Here is a 17,369-nt window from a genome sequence, read left to right as displayed (position 1 = left end):
AACTGGGAGGAGATGCAATCAATCCTGAACTTCGTGAACCCTTCAGGAAGGCCAAGGCTTCCTGAGAGCTATGCGCCACCAACATTCCGGTCCTGCCACAGTTTCAGAGCTCTCCAAAGACGTAGCCTCACTCCATTCATCTAGGCTCAGAATGTCTACTTTTCGCCTAAAAAACCTGTGCTAATATACTATTACGAGCATTATTTCTATGTTGGTAACATTGAAGACTGACCAGAAAAGAAAAAGAATGAGCAAAACAGTCCTATGACAACAGACCTAATAGCATGAGGAGCCAAAGAGAAAAGCGCCACCCTACCTGGAGAGCTGATCAACAGCTGTGGTCAGCAGAGAAATCTCCAGAGTTGTGCCGTGGCCAGCAAGTTTCCTCCTTTAAACATTAGATCAGAGAAATGTTGCCAGCATGAAATAGAAAGAATAAATGTGTAACATTAAAAATGACTGCCTCTATCTTTTTTTCTATAATATAGACATAGAACTATTTTTTTCTGCTCTGCCCATATGAAATCTACAAGTCTTTTAGTTGAATCCCTTGGTCAACAATGGCACTGCCCAGAGACAATAGATTCTTTCTCCAGTTTTGACATTTTTAACCAAAAGATGACAAGCCTGCCCACCACGACAAGGTAGACTCTTTTAGGGCAGGACCTACACTGAACTACACTACGCTAGCCTACTCCATGCTAGTCATCGTATTTTTAGTGTTAGATGCCTGTTTGTAAAAAGCCTCATCCTACAACCTGCCTTCTTCTTTTCCAGACTTGTTTACTGAGATCCACATAAGAACAACCCTTTTCATTCACAAAACAGAGAACAGATTTAAAATGGTTGTTGCTCTTATCTTATGGCGGGTGGTGCAGTCATCAGCAATGATCATCTGTAACGTCCCAACACATTTCCCCTTCTTTAATCAATGCAGAGCTCTCTTCCACATAGATGTCTTCAGTCTGAAAGTTCTAAAGCAGTTTAATTGCAGTGAAGTTTGTTTTACAATCAACTGCCTTTGTCGCCCTCCTCATCCTACCAATGCTCAGGTTTACTGACATAGAAAAATGCTCAAAATAGTATGTTACAATAATTCATTGCATGACAAATAAAAAATGAGGGCTTTTTTTAGAATTAAAATTCCAAAACATCTGAATGGAGCCCATGGCAGCAACAGGGGGAATGACAACCCTCAGGGTACTGTGGTCACCCCCTGAAGGAGGACACCCCACCCACATTCCACCTATCAGGCCATGCACAACACCACAGTTATCCCACCAGACCGCACCCAACTGGGAGGAGATGCAATCAATCCTGAACTTCGTGAACCCTTCAGGAAGGCCAAGGCTTCCTGAGAGCTATGCGCCACCAACATTCCTGTCCTGCCACAGTTTCAGATCTCTCCAAAGACGTAGACTCACTCCATTCATCTAGGCTCAGAATGTCTACTTTTCGCCTAAAAAAACCTGTGCTAATATACTATTACGAGCATTATTTCTATGTTGGTAACATTGAAGACTGACCAGAAAAGAAAAAGAATGAGCAAAACAGTCCTATGACAGCAGACCTAACAGCATGAGGAGCCAAAGAGAAAGGCGCCACCCTACCTGGAGAGCTGATCAACAGCTGTGGTCAGCAGAGAAATCTCCAGAGTTGTGCCGTGGCCAGCAAGTTTCCTCCTTTAAACATTAGATCAGAGAAATGTTGCCGGCATGAAATAGAAGGAATAAACGTGTAACATTAAAAATGACTGTCTCTATCTTTTTTTCTATAAATATAGACATAGAACTATTTTTTTCTGCTCTGCCCATATGAAATCTACGAGTCTTTTAGTTGAATCCCTTGGTCAAAAATGGCACTGCCCAGAGACAATAGATTCTTTCTCCAGTTTTGACATTTTTAACCAAAAGATGACAAGCCTGCCCACCACGACAAGGTAGACTCTTTTAGGGCAGGACCTACACTGAACTACACTACGCTAACCTACTCCATGCTAGTCATCGTATTTTTAGTGTTAGATGCCTGTTTGTAAAAAGCCTCATCCTACAACCTGCCTTCTTCCTTTCCAGACTTGTTTACTAAGATCCACATAAGAACAACCCTTTTCATTCACAAAACAGAGAACAGATTTAAAATGGTTGTTGCTCTTATCTTATGGCGTGTGATGCAGTCATCAGCAATGATCATCTGTAACGTCCCAACACATTTCCCCTTCTTTAATCAATGCAGAGCTCTCTTCTACATAGTTGTCTTCAGTCTGAAAGTTCTAAAGCAGTTTAATTGCAGTGAAGTTTGTTTTACAATCAACTGCCTTTGTCGCCCTCCTCATCCTACCAATGCTCAGGTTTACTGACATAGAAAAATGCTCAAAATAGTATGTTACAATAATTCATTGCATGACAAATAAAAAATGAGGGCTTTTTTTAGAATTAAAATTCCAAAACATCTGAATGGAGCCCATGGCAGAAACAGGGGGAATGAACACCCTCAGGGTACTGTGGTCACCCCCTGAAGGAGGACACCCCACCCACATTCCACCTATCAGGCCATGCACAACACCACAGTTATCCCACCAGACCGCACCCAACTGGGAGGAGATGCAATCAATCCTGAACTTCGTGAACCCTTCAGGAAGGCCAAGGCTTCCTGAGAGCTATGCGCCACCAACATTCCTGTCCTGCCACAGTTTCAGATCTCTCCAAAGACGTAGCCTCACTCCATTCATCTAGGCTCAGAATGTCTACTTTTCGCCTAAAAAAACCTGTGCTAATATACTATTACGAGCATTATTTCTATGTTGGTAACATTGAAGACTGACCAGAAAAGAAAAAGAATGAGCAAAACAGTCCTATGACAGCAGACCTAACAGCATGAGGAGACAAAGAGAAAGGCGCCACCCTACCTGGAGAGCTGATCAACAGCTGTGGTCAGCAGAGAAATCTCCAGAGTTGTGCCGTGGCCAGCAAGTTTCCTCCTTTAAACATTAGATCAGAGAAATGTTGCCGGCATGAAATAGAAGGAATAAACGTGTAACATTAAAAATGACTGTCTCTATCTTTTTTTCTATAAATATAGACATAGAACTATTTTTTTCTGCTCTGCCCATATGAAATCGACGAGTCTTTTAGTTGAATCCCTTGGTCAAAAATGGCACTGCCCAGAGACAATAGATTCTTTCTCCAGTTTTGACATTTTTAACCAAAAGATGACAAGCCTGCCCACCACGACAAGGTAGACTCTTTTAGGGCAGGACCTACACTGAACTACACTACGCTAGCCTACTCCATGCTAGTCATCGTATTTTTAGTGTTAGATGCCTGTTTGTAAAAAGCCTCATCCTACAACCTGCCTTCTTCCTTTCCAGACTTGTTTACTGAGATCCACATAAGAACAACCCTTTTCATTCACAAAACAGAGAACAGATTTAAAATGGTTGTTGCTCTTATCTTATGGCGGGTGGTGCAGTCATCAGCAATGATCATCTGTAACGTCCCAACACATTTCCCCTTCTTTAATCAATGCAGAGCTCTCTTCCACATAGATGTCTTCAGTCTGAAAGTTCTAAAGCAGTTTAATTGCAGTGAAGTTTGTTTTACAATCAACTGCCTTTGTCGCCCTCCTCATCCTACCAATGCTCAGGTTTACTGACATAGAAAAATGCTCAAAATAGTATGTTACAATAATTCATTGCATGACAAATAAAAAATGAGGGCTTTTTTTAGAATTAAAATTCCAAAACATCTGAATGGAGCCCATGGCAGCAACAGGGGGAATGACAACCCTCAGGGTACTGTGGTCACCCCCTGAAGGAGGACACCCCACCCACATTCCACCTATCAGGCCATGCACAACACCACAGTTATCCCACCAGACCGCACCCAACTGGGAGGAGATGCAATCAATCCTGAACTTCGTGAACCCTTCAGGAAGGCCAAGGCTTCCTGAGAGCTATGCGCCACCAACATTCCTGTCCTGCCACAGTTTCAGAGCTCTCCAAAGACGTAGCCTCACTCCATTCATCTAGGCTCAGAATGTCTACTTTTCGCCTAAAAAAACCTGTGCTAATATACTATTACGAGCATTATTTCTATGTTGGTAACATTGAAGACTGACCAGAAAAGAAAAAGAATGAGCAAAACAGACCTATGACAGCAGACCTAACAGCATGAGGACCCAAAGAGAAAGGCGCCACCCTACCTGGAGAGCTGATCAACAGCTGTGGTCAGCAGAGAAATCTCCAGAGTTGTGCCGTGGCCAGCAAGTTTCCTCCTTTAAACATTAGATCAGAGAAATGTTGCCGGCATGAAATAGAAGGAATAAACGTGTAACATTAAAAATGACTGTCTCTATCTTTTTTTCTATAAATATAGACATAGAACTATTTTTTTCTGCTCTGCCCATATGAAATCTACGAGTCTTTTAGTTGAATCCCTTGGTCAAAAATGGCACTGCCCAGAGACAATAGATTCTTTCTCCAGTTTTGACATTTTTAACCAAAAGATGACAAGCCTGCCCACCAAGACAAGGTAGACTCTTTTAGGGCAGGACCTACACTGAACTACACTACGCTAACCTACTCCATGCTAGTCATCGTATTTTTAGTGTTAGATGCCTGTTTGTAAAAAGCCTCATCCTACAACCTGCCTTCTTCCTTTCCACACTTGTTTACTAAGATCCACATAAGAACAACCCTTTTCATTCACAAAACAGAGAACAGATTTAAAATGGTTGTTGCTCTTATCTTATGGCGTGTGATGCAGTCATCAGCAATGATCATCTGTAACGTCCCAACACATTTCCCCTTCTTTAATCAATGCAGAGCTCTCTTCTACATAGTTGTCTTCAGTCTGAAAGTTCTAAAGCAGTTTAATTGCAGTGAAGTTTGTTTTACAATCAACTGCCTTTGTCGCCCTCCTCATCCTACCAATGCTCAGGTTTACTGACATAGAAAAATGCTCAAAATAGTATGTTACAATAATTCATTGCATGACAAATAAAAAATGAGGGCTTTTTTTAGAATTAAAATTCCAAAACATCTGAATTTAGCCCATGGCAGCAACAGGGGGAATGAACACCCTCAGGGTACTGTGGTCACCCCCTGAAGGAGGACACCCCACCCACATTCCACCTATCAGGCCATGCACAACACCACAGTTATCCCACCAGACCGCACCCAACTGGGAGGAGATGCAATCAATCCTGAACTTCGTGAACCCTTCAGGAAGGCCAAGGCTTCCTGAGAGCTATGCGCCACCAACATTCCTGTCCTGCCACAGTTTCAGATCTCTCCAAAGACGTAGCCTCACTCCATTCATCTAGGCTCAGAATGTCTACTTTTCGCCTAAAAAAACCTGTGCTAATATACTATTACGAGCATTATTTCTATGTTGGTAACATTGAAGACTGACCAGAAAAGAAAAAGAATGAGCAAAACAGTCCTATGACAGCAGACCTAACAGCATGAGGAGACAAAGAGAAAGGCGCCACCCTACCTGGAGAGCTGATCAACAGCTGTGGTCAGCAGAGAAATCTCCAGAGTTGTGCCGTGGCCAGCAAGTTTCCTCCTTTAAACATTAGATCAGAGAAATGTTGCCGGCATGAAATAGAAGGAATAAACGTGTAACATTAAAAATGACTGTCTCTATCTTTTTTTCTATAAATATAGACATAGAACTATTTTTTTCTGCTCTGCCCATATGAAATCGACGAGTCTTTTAGTTGAATCCCTTGGTCAAAAATGGCACTGCCCAGAGACAATAGATTCTTTCTCCAGTTTTGACATTTTTAACCAAAAGATGACAAGCCTGCCCACCACGACAAGGTAGACTCTTTTAGGGCAGGACCTACACTGAACTACACTACGCTAGCCTACTCCATGCTAGTCATCGTATTTTTAGTGTTAGATGCCTGTTTGTAAAAAGCCTCATCCTACAACCTGCCTTCTTCCTTTCCAGACTTGTTTACTGAGATCCACATAAGAACAACCCTTTTCATTCACAAAACAGAGAACAGATTTAAAATGGTTGTTGCTCTTATCTTATGGCGGGTGGTGCAGTCATCAGCAATGATCATCTGTAACGTCCCAACACATTTCCCCTTCTTTAATCAATGCAGAGCTCTCTTCCACATAGATGTCTTCAGTCTGAAAGTTCTAAAGCAGTTTAATTGCAGTGAAGTTTGTTTTACAATCAACTGCCTTTGTCGCCCTCCTCATCCTACCAATGCTCAGGTTTACTGACATAGAAAAATGCTCAAAATAGTATGTTACAATAATTCATTGCATGACAAATAAAAAATGAGGGCTTTTTTTAGAATTAAAATTCCAAAACATCTGAATGGAGCCCATGGCAGCAACAGGGGGAATGACAACCCTCAGGGTACTGTGGTCACCCCCTGAAGGAGGACACCCCACCCACATTCCACCTATCAGGCCATGCACAACACCACAGTTATCCCACCAGACCGCACCCAACTGGGAGGAGATGCAATCAATCCTGAACTTCGTGAACCCTTCAGGAAGGCCAAGGCTTCCTGAGAGCTATGCGCCACCAACATTCCTGTCCTGCCACAGTTTCAGAGCTCTCCAAAGACGTAGCCTCACTCCATTCATCTAGGCTCAGAATGTCTACTTTTCGCCTAAAAAAACCTGTGCTAATATACTATTACGAGCATTATTTCTATGTTGGTAACATTGAAGACTGACCAGAAAAGAAAAAGAATGAGCAAAACAGACCTATGACAGCAGACCTAACAGCATGAGGACCCAAAGAGAAAGGCGCCACCCTACCTGGAGAGCTGATCAACAGCTGTGGTCAGCAGAGAAATCTCCAGAGTTGTGCCGTGGCCAGCAAGTTTCCTCCTTTAAACATTAGATCAGAGAAATGTTGCCGGCATGAAATAGAAGGAATAAACGTGTAACATTAAAAATGACTGTCTCTATCTTTTTTTCTATAAATATAGACATAGAACTATTTTTTTCTGCTCTGCCCATATGAAATCTACGAGTCTTTTAGTTGAATCCCTTGGTCAAAAATGGCACTGCCCAGAGACAATAGATTCTTTCTCCAGTTTTGACATTTTTAACCAAAAGATGACAAGCCTGCCCACCAAGACAAGGTAGACTCTTTTAGGGCAGGACCTACACTGAACTACACTACGCTAACCTACTCCATGCTAGTCATCGTATTTTTAGTGTTAGATGCCTGTTTGTAAAAAGCCTCATCCTACAACCTGCCTTCTTCCTTTCCACACTTGTTTACTAAGATCCACATAAGAACAACCCTTTTCATTCACAAAACAGAGAACAGATTTAAAATGGTTGTTGCTCTTATCTTATGGCGGGTGATGCAGTAATCAGCAATGATCATCTGTAACGTCCCAACACATTTCCCCTTCTTTAATCAATGCAGAGCTCTCTTCCACATAGATGTCTTCAGTCTGAAAGTTCTAAAGCAGTTTAATTGCAGTGAAGTTTGTTTTACAATCAACTGCCTTTGTCTCCCTCCTCATCCTACCAATGCTCAGGTTTACTGACATAGAAAAATGCTCAAAATAGTATGTTACAATAATTCATTGCATGACAAATAAAAAATGAGGGCTTTTTTTAGAATTAAAATTCCAAAACATCTGAATGGAGCCCATGGCAGCAACAGGGGGAATGACAACCCTCAGGGTACTGTGGTCACCCCCTGAAGGAGGACACCCCACCCACATTCCACCTATCAGGCCATGCACAACACCACAGTTATCCCACCAGACCGCACCCAACTGGGAGGAGATGCAATCAATCCTGAACTTCGTGAACCCTTCAGGAAGGCCAAGGCTTCCTGAGAGCTATGCGCCACCAACATTCCTGTCCTGCCACAGTTTCAGATCTCTCCAAAGACGTAGCCTCACTCCATTCATCTAGGCTCAGAATGTCTACTTTTCGCCTAAAAAAACCTGTGCTAATATACTATTACGAGCATTATTTCTATGTTGGTAACATTGAAGACTGACCAGAAAAGAAAAAGAATGAGCAAAACAGTCCTATGACAGCAGACCTAACAGCATGAGGAGCCAAAGAGAAAGGCGCCACCCTACCTGGAGAGCTGATCAACAGCTGTGGTCAGCAGAGAAATCTCCAGAGTTGTGCCGTGGCCAGCAAGTTTCCTCCTTTAAACATTAGATCAGAGAAATGTTGCCGGCATGAAATAGAAGGAATAAACGTGTAACATTAAAAATGACTGTCTCTATCTTTTTTTCTATAAATATAGACATAGAACTATTTTTTTCTGCTCTGCCCATATGAAATCTACGAGTCTTTTAGTTGAATCCCTTGGTCAAAAATGGCACTGCCCAGAGACAATAGATTCTTTCTCCAGTTTTGACATTTTTAACCAAAAGATGACAAGCCTGCCCACCACGACAAGGTAGACTCTTTTAGGGCAGGACCTACACTGAACTACACTACGCTAACCTACTCCATGCTAGTCATCGTATTTTTAGTGTTAGATGCCTGTTTGTAAAAAGCCTCATCCTACAACCTGCCTTCTTCCTTTCCAGACTTGTTTACTAAGATCCACATAAGAACAACCCTTTTCATTCACAAAACAGAGAACAGATTTAAAATGGTTGTTGCTCTTATCTTATGGCGTGTGATGCAGTCATCAGCAATGATCATCTGTAACGTCCCAACACATTTCCCCTTCTTTAATCAATGCAGAGCTCTCTTCTACATAGTTGTCTTCAGTCTGAAAGTTCTAAAGCAGTTTAATTGCAGTGAAGTTTGTTTTACAATCAACTGCCTTTGTCGCCCTCCTCATCCTACCAATGCTCAGGTTTACTGACATAGAAAAATGCTCAAAATAGTATGTTACAATAATTCATTGCATGACAAATAAAAAATGAGGGCTTTTTTTAGAATTAAAATTCCAAAACATCTGAATGGAGCCCATGGCAGCAACAGGGGGAATGAACACCCTCAGGGTACTGTGGTCACCCCCTGAAGGAGGACACCCCACCCACATTCCACCTATCAGGCCATGCACAACACCACAGTTATCCCACCAGACCGCACCCAACTGGGAGGAGATGCAATCAATCCTGAACTTCGTGAACCCTTCAGGAAGGCCAAGGCTTCCTGAGAGCTATGCGCCACCAACATTCCTGTCCTGCCACAGTTTCAGATCTCTCCAAAGACGTAGCCTCACTCCATTCATCTAGGCTCAGAATGTCTACTTTTCGCCTAAAAAAACCTGTGCTAATATACTATTACGAGCATTATTTCTATGTTGGTAACATTGAAGACTGACCAGAAAAGAAAAAGAATGAGCAAAACAGTCCTATGACAGCAGACCTAACAGCATGAGGAGACAAAGAGAAAGGCGCCACCCTACCTGGAGAGCTGATCAACAGCTGTGGTCAGCAGAGAAATCTCCAGAGTTGTGCCGTGGCCAGCAAGTTTCCTCCTTTAAACATTAGATCAGAGAAATGTTGCCGGCATGAAATAGAAGGAATAAACGTGTAACATTAAAAATGACTGTCTCTATCTTTTTTTCTATAAATATAGACATAGAACTATTTTTTTCTGCTCTGCCCATATGAAATCGACGAGTCTTTTAGTTGAATCCCTTGGTCAAAAATGGCACTGCCCAGAGACAATAGATTCTTTCTCCAGTTTTGACATTTTTAACCAAAAGATGACAAGCCTGCCCACCACGACAAGGTAGACTCTTTTAGGGCAGGACCTACACTGAACTACACTACGCTAGCCTACTCCATGCTAGTCATCGTATTTTTAGTGTTAGATGCCTGTTTGTAAAAAGCCTCATCCTACAACCTGCCTTCTTCCTTTCCAGACTTGTTTACTGAGATCCACATAAGAACAACCCTTTTCATTCACAAAACAGAGAACAGATTTAAAATGGTTGTTGCTCTTATCTTATGGCGGGTGGTGCAGTCATCAGCAATGATCATCTGTAACGTCCCAACACATTTCCCCTTCTTTAATCAATGCAGAGCTCTCTTCCACATAGATGTCTTCAGTCTGAAAGTTCTAAAGCAGTTTAATTGCAGTGAAGTTTGTTTTACAATCAACTGCCTTTGTCGCCCTCCTCATCCTACCAATGCTCAGGTTTACTGACATAGAAAAATGCTCAAAATAGTATGTTACAATAATTCATTGCATGACAAATAAAAAATGAGGGCTTTTTTTAGAATTAAAATTCCAAAACATCTGAATGGAGCCCATGGCAGCAACAGGGGGAATGACAACCCTCAGGGTACTGTGGTCACCCCCTGAAGGAGGACACCCCACCCACATTCCACCTATCAGGCCATGCACAACACCACAGTTATCCCACCAGACCGCACCCAACTGGGAGGAGATGCAATCAATCCTGAACTTCGTGAACCCTTCAGGAAGGCCAAGGCTTCCTGAGAGCTATGCGCCACCAACATTCCTGTCCTGCCACAGTTTCAGAGCTCTCCAAAGACGTAGCCTCACTCCATTCATCTAGGCTCAGAATGTCTACTTTTCGCCTAAAAAAACCTGTGCTAATATACTATTACGAGCATTATTTCTATGTTGGTAACATTGAAGACTGACCAGAAAAGAAAAAGAATGAGCAAAACAGACCTATGACAGCAGACCTAACAGCATGAGGACCCAAAGAGAAAGGCGCCACCCTACCTGGAGAGCTGATCAACAGCTGTGGTCAGCAGAGAAATCTCCAGAGTTGTGCCGTGGCCAGCAAGTTTCCTCCTTTAAACATTAGATCAGAGAAATGTTGCCGGCATGAAATAGAAGGAATAAACGTGTAACATTAAAAATGACTGTCTCTATCTTTTTTTCTATAAATATAGACATAGAACTATTTTTTTCTGCTCTGCCCATATGAAATCTACGAGTCTTTTAGTTGAATCCCTTGGTCAAAAATGGCACTGCCCAGAGACAATAGATTCTTTCTCCAGTTTTGACATTTTTAACCAAAAGATGACAAGCCTGCCCACCAAGACAAGGTAGACTCTTTTAGGGCAGGACCTACACTGAACTACACTACGCTAACCTACTCCATGCTAGTCATCGTATTTTTAGTGTTAGATGCCTGTTTGTAAAAAGCCTCATCCTACAACCTGCCTTCTTCCTTTCCACACTTGTTTACTAAGATCCACATAAGAACAACCCTTTTCATTCACAAAACAGAGAACAGATTTAAAATGGTTGTTGCTCTTATCTTATGGCGTGTGATGCAGTCATCAGCAATGATCATCTGTAACGTCCCAACACATTTCCCCTTCTTTAATCAATGCAGAGCTCTCTTCTACATAGTTGTCTTCAGTCTGAAAGTTCTAAAGCAGTTTAATTGCAGTGAAGTTTGTTTTACAATCAACTGCCTTTGTCGCCCTCCTCATCCTACCAATGCTCAGGTTTACTGACATAGAAAAATGCTCAAAATAGTATGTTACAATAATTCATTGCATGACAAATAAAAAATGAGGGCTTTTTTTAGAATTAAAATTCCAAAACATCTGAATTTAGCCCATGGCAGCAACAGGGGGAATGAACACCCTCAGGGTACTGTGGTCACCCCCTGAAGGAGGACACCCCACCCACATTCCACCTATCAGGCCATGCACAACACCACAGTTATCCCACCAGACCGCACCCAACTGGGAGGAGATGCAATCAATCCTGAACTTCGTGAACCCTTCAGGAAGGCCAAGGCTTCCTGAGAGCTATGCGCCACCAACATTCCTGTCCTGCCACAGTTTCAGATCTCTCCAAAGACGTAGCCTCACTCCATTCATCTAGGCTCAGAATGTCTACTTTTCGCCTAAAAAAACCTGTGCTAATATACTATTACGAGCATTATTTCTATGTTGGTAACATTGAAGACTGACCAGAAAAGAAAAAGAATGAGCAAAACAGTCCTATGACAGCAGACCTAACAGCATGAGGAGACAAAGAGAAAGGCGCCACCCTACCTGGAGAGCTGATCAACAGCTGTGGTCAGCAGAGAAATCTCCAGAGTTGTGCCGTGGCCAGCAAGTTTCCTCCTTTAAACATTAGATCAGAGAAATGTTGCCGGCATGAAATAGAAGGAATAAACGTGTAACATTAAAAATGACTGTCTCTATCTTTTTTTCTATAAATATAGACATAGAACTATTTTTTTCTGCTCTGCCCATATGAAATCGACGAGTCTTTTAGTTGAATCCCTTGGTCAAAAATGGCACTGCCCAGAGACAATAGATTCTTTCTCCAGTTTTGACATTTTTAACCAAAAGATGACAAGCCTGCCCACCACGACAAGGTAGACTCTTTTAGGGCAGGACCTACACTGAACTACACTACGCTAGCCTACTCCATGCTAGTCATCGTATTTTTAGTGTTAGATGCCTGTTTGTAAAAAGCCTCATCCTACAACCTGCCTTCTTCCTTTCCAGACTTGTTTACTGAGATCCACATAAGAACAACCCTTTTCATTCACAAAACAGAGAACAGATTTAAAATGGTTGTTGCTCTTATCTTATGGCGGGTGGTGCAGTCATCAGCAATGATCATCTGTAACGTCCCAACACATTTCCCCTTCTTTAATCAATGCAGAGCTCTCTTCCACATAGATGTCTTCAGTCTGAAAGTTCTAAAGCAGTTTAATTGCAGTGAAGTTTGTTTTACAATCAACTGCCTTTGTCGCCCTCCTCATCCTACCAATGCTCAGGTTTACTGACATAGAAAAATGCTCAAAATAGTATGTTACAATAATTCATTGCATGACAAATAAAAAATGAGGGCTTTTTTTAGAATTAAAATTCCAAAACATCTGAATGGAGCCCATGGCAGCAACAGGGGGAATGACAACCCTCAGGGTACTGTGGTCACCCCCTGAAGGAGGACACCCCACCCACATTCCACCTATCAGGCCATGCACAACACCACAGTTATCCCACCAGACCGCACCCAACTGGGAGGAGATGCAATCAATCCTGAACTTCGTGAACCCTTCAGGAAGGCCAAGGCTTCCTGAGAGCTATGCGCCACCAACATTCCTGTCCTGCCACAGTTTCAGAGCTCTCCAAAGACGTAGCCTCACTCCATTCATCTAGGCTCAGAATGTCTACTTTTCGCCTAAAAAAACCTGTGCTAATATACTATTACGAGCATTATTTCTATGTTGGTAACATTGAAGACTGACCAGAAAAGAAAAAGAATGAGCAAAACAGACCTATGACAGCAGACCTAACAGCATGAGGACCCAAAGAGAAAGGCGCCACCCTACCTGGAGAGCTGATCAACAGCTGTGGTCAGCAGAGAAATCTCCAGAGTTGTGCCGTGGCCAGCAAGTTTCCTCCTTTAAACATTAGATCAGAGAAATGTTGCCGGCATGAAATAGAAGGAATAAACGTGTAACATTAAAAATGACTGTCTCTATCTTTTTTTCTATAAATATAGACATAGAACTATTTTTTTCTGCTCTGCCCATATGAAATCTACGAGTCTTTTAGTTGAATCCCTTGGTCAAAAATGGCACTGCCCAGAGACAATAGATTCTTTCTCCAGTTTTGACATTTTTAACCAAAAGATGACAAGCCTGCCCACCAAGACAAGGTAGACTCTTTTAGGGCAGGACCTACACTGAACTACACTACGCTAACCTACTCCATGCTAGTCATCGTATTTTTAGTGTTAGATGCCTGTTTGTAAAAAGCCTCATCCTACAACCTGCCTTCTTCCTTTCCAGACTTGTTTACTAAGATCCACATAAGAACAACCCTTTTCATTCACAAAACAGAGAACAGATTTAAAATGGTTGTTGCTCTTATCTTATGGCGGGTGATGCAGTAATCAGCAATGATCATCTGTAACGTCCCAACACATTTCCCCTTCTTTAATCAATGCAGAGCTCTCTTCCACATAGATGTCTTCAGTCTGAAAGTTCTAAAGCAGTTTAATTGCAGTGAAGTTTGTTTTACAATCAACTGCCTTTGTCTCCCTCCTCATCCTACCAATGCTCAGGTTTACTGACATAGAAAAATGCTCAAAATAGTATGTTACAATAATTCATTGCATGACAAATAAAAAATGAGGGATTTTTTTAGAATTAAAATTCCAAAACATCTGAATGGAGCCCATGGCAGCAACAGGGGGAATGACAACCCTCAGGGTACTGTGGTCACCCCCTGAAGGAGGACACCCCACCCACATTCCACCTATCAGGCCATGCACAACACCACAGTTATCCCACCAGACCGCACCCAACTGGGAGGAGATGCAATCAATCCTGAACTTCGTGAACCCTTCAGGAAGGCCAAGGCTTCCTGAGAGCTATGCGCCACCAACATTCCTGTCCTGCCACAGTTTCAGATCTCTCCAAAGACGTAGCCTCACTCCATTCATCTAGGCTCAGAATGTCTACTTTTCGCCTAAAAAAACCTGTGCTAATATACTATTACGAGCATTATTTCTATGTTGGTAACATTGAAGACTGACCAGAAAAGAAAAAGAATGAGCAAAACAGTCCTATGACAGCAGACCTAACAGCATGAGGAGCCAAAGAGAAAGGCGCCACCCTACCTGGAGAGCTGATCAACAGCTGTGGTCAGCAGAGAAATCTCCAGAGTTGTGCCGTGGCCAACAAGTTTCCTCCTTTAAACATTAGATCAGAGAAATGTTGCCGGCATGAAATAGAAGGAATAAACGTGTAACATTAAAAATGACTGTCTCTATCTTTTTTTCTATAAATATAGACATAGAACTATTTTTTTCTGCTCTGCCCATATGAAATCGACGAGTCTTTTAGTTGAATCCCTTGGTCAAAAATGGCACTGCCCAGAGACAATAGATTCTTTCTCCAGTTTTGACATTTTTAACCAAAATATGACAAGCCTGCCCACCACGACAAGGTAGACTCTTTTAGGGCAGGACCTACACTGAACTACACTACGCTAACCTACTCCATGCTAGTCATCGTATTTTTAGTGTTAGATGCCTGTTTGTAAAAAGCCTCATCCTACAACCTGCCTTCTTCCTTTCCAGACTTGTTTACTGAGATCCACATAAGAAAAACCTTTTTCATTCACAAAACAGAGAACAGATTTAAAAATGGTTGTTGCTCTTATCTTATGGCGGGTGATGCAGTCATCAGCAATGATCATCTGTAACGTCCCAACACATTTCCCCTTCTTTAATCAATGCAGAGCTCTCTTCCACATAGATGTCTTCAGTCTGAAAGTTCTAAAGCAGTTTAATTGCAGTGAAGTTTGTTTTACAATCAACTGCCTTTGTCGCCCTCCTCATCCTACCAATGCTCAGGTTTACTGACATAGAAAAATGCTCAAAATAGTATGTTACAATAATTCATTGCATGACAAATAAAAAATGAGGGCTTTTTTTAGAATTAAAATTCCAAAACATCTGAATGGAGCCCATGGCAGCAACAGGGGGAATGACAACCCTCAGGGTACTGTGGTCACCCCCTGAAGGAGGACACTCCACCCACATTCCACCTATCAGGCCATGCACAACACCACAGTTATCCCACCAGACCGCACCCAACTGGGAGGAGATGCAATCAATCCTGAACTTCGTGAACCCTTCAGGAAGGCCAAGGCTTCCTGAGAGCTATGCGCCACCAACATTCCTGTCCTGCCACAGTTTCAGAGCTCTCCAAAGACGTAGCCTCACTCCATTCATCTAGGCTCAGAATGTCTACTTTTCGCCTAAAAAACCTGTGCTAATATACTATTACGAGCATTATTTCTATGTTGGTAACATTGAAGACTGACCAGAAAAGAAAAAGAATGAGCAAAACAGTCCTATGACAACAGACCTAATAGCATGAGGAGCCAAAGAGAAAAGCGCCACCCTACCTGGAGAGCTGATCAACAGCTGTGGTCAGCAGAGAAATCTCCAGAGTTGTGCCGTGGCCAGCAAGTTTCCTCCTTTAAACATTAGATCAGAGAAATGTTGCCAGCATGAAATAGAAAGAATAAATGTGTAACATTAAAAATGACTGCCTCTATCTTTTTTTCTATAATATAGACATAGAACTATTTTTTTCTGCTCTGCCCATATGAAATCTACAAGTCTTTTAGTTGAATCCCTTGGTCAACAATGGCACTGCCCAGAGACAATAGATTCTTTCTCCAGTTTTGACATTTTTAACCAAAAGATGACAAGCCTGCCCACCACGACAAGGTAGACTCTTTTAGGGCAGGACCTACACTGAACTACACTACGCTAGCCTACTCCATGCTAGTCATCGTATTTTTAGTGTTAGATGCCTGTTTGTAAAAAGCCTCATCCTACAACCTGCCTTCTTCCTTTCCAGACTTGTTTACTGAGATCCACATAAGAACAACCCTTTTCATTCACAAAACAGAGAACAGATTTAAAATGGTTGTTGCTCTTATCTTATGGCGGGTGGTGCAGTCATCAGCAATGATCATCTGTAACGTCCCAACACATTTCCCCTTCTTTAATCAATGCAGAGCTCTCTTCCACATAGATGTCTTCAGTCTGAAAGTTCTAAAGCAGTTTAATTGCAGTGAAGTTTGTTTTACAATCAACAGCCTTTGTCGCCCTCCTCATCCTACCAATGCTCAGGTTTACTGACATAGAAAAATGCTCAAAATAGTATGTTACAATAATTCATTGCATGACAAATAAAAAATGAGGGCTTTTTTTAGAATTAAAATTCCAAAACATCTGAATGGAGCCCATGGCAGCAACAGGGGGAATGACAACCCTCAGGGTACTGTGGTCACCCCCTGAAGGAGGACACCCCACCCACATTCCACCTATCAGGCCATGCACAACACCACAGTTATCCCACCAGACCGCACCCAACTGGGAGGAGATGCAATCAATCCTGAACTTCGTGAACCCTTCAGGAAGGCCAAGGCTTCCTGAGAGCTATGCGCCACCAACATTCCTGTCCTGCCACAGTTTCAGATCTCTCCAAAGACGTAGACTCACTCCATTCATCTAGGCTCAGAATGTCTACTTTTCGCCTAAAAAAACCTGTGCTAATATACTATTACGAGCATTATTTCTATGTTGGTAACATTGAAGACTGACCAGAAAAGAAAAAGAATGAGCAAAACAGTCCTATGACAGCAGACCTAACAGCATGAGGAGCCAAAGAGAAAGGCGCCACCCTACCTGGAGAGCTGATCAACAGCTGTGGTCAGCAGAGAAATCTCCAGAGTTGTGCCGTGGCCAACAAGTTTCCTCCTTTAAACATTAGATCAGAGAAATGTTGCCGGCATGAAATAGAAGGAATAAACGTGTAACATTAAAAATGACTGTCTCTATCTTTTTTTCTATAAATATAGACATAGAACTATTTTTTTCTGCTCTGCCCATATGAAATCGACGAGTC

The sequence above is a fragment of the Staurois parvus genome, unplaced genomic scaffold (assembly GCF_062004578.1).
Source record: "Staurois parvus isolate SC_StPar_1 unplaced genomic scaffold, SC_StPar_1.0 ptg000011l, whole genome shotgun sequence".
In the NCBI taxonomy this organism is placed as follows: Eukaryota; Metazoa; Chordata; class Amphibia; order Anura; family Ranidae; genus Staurois; species Staurois parvus.
The sequence above is the reverse complement of the archived record's forward strand: the minus strand, read 5'-3'. Positions refer to the sequence as shown.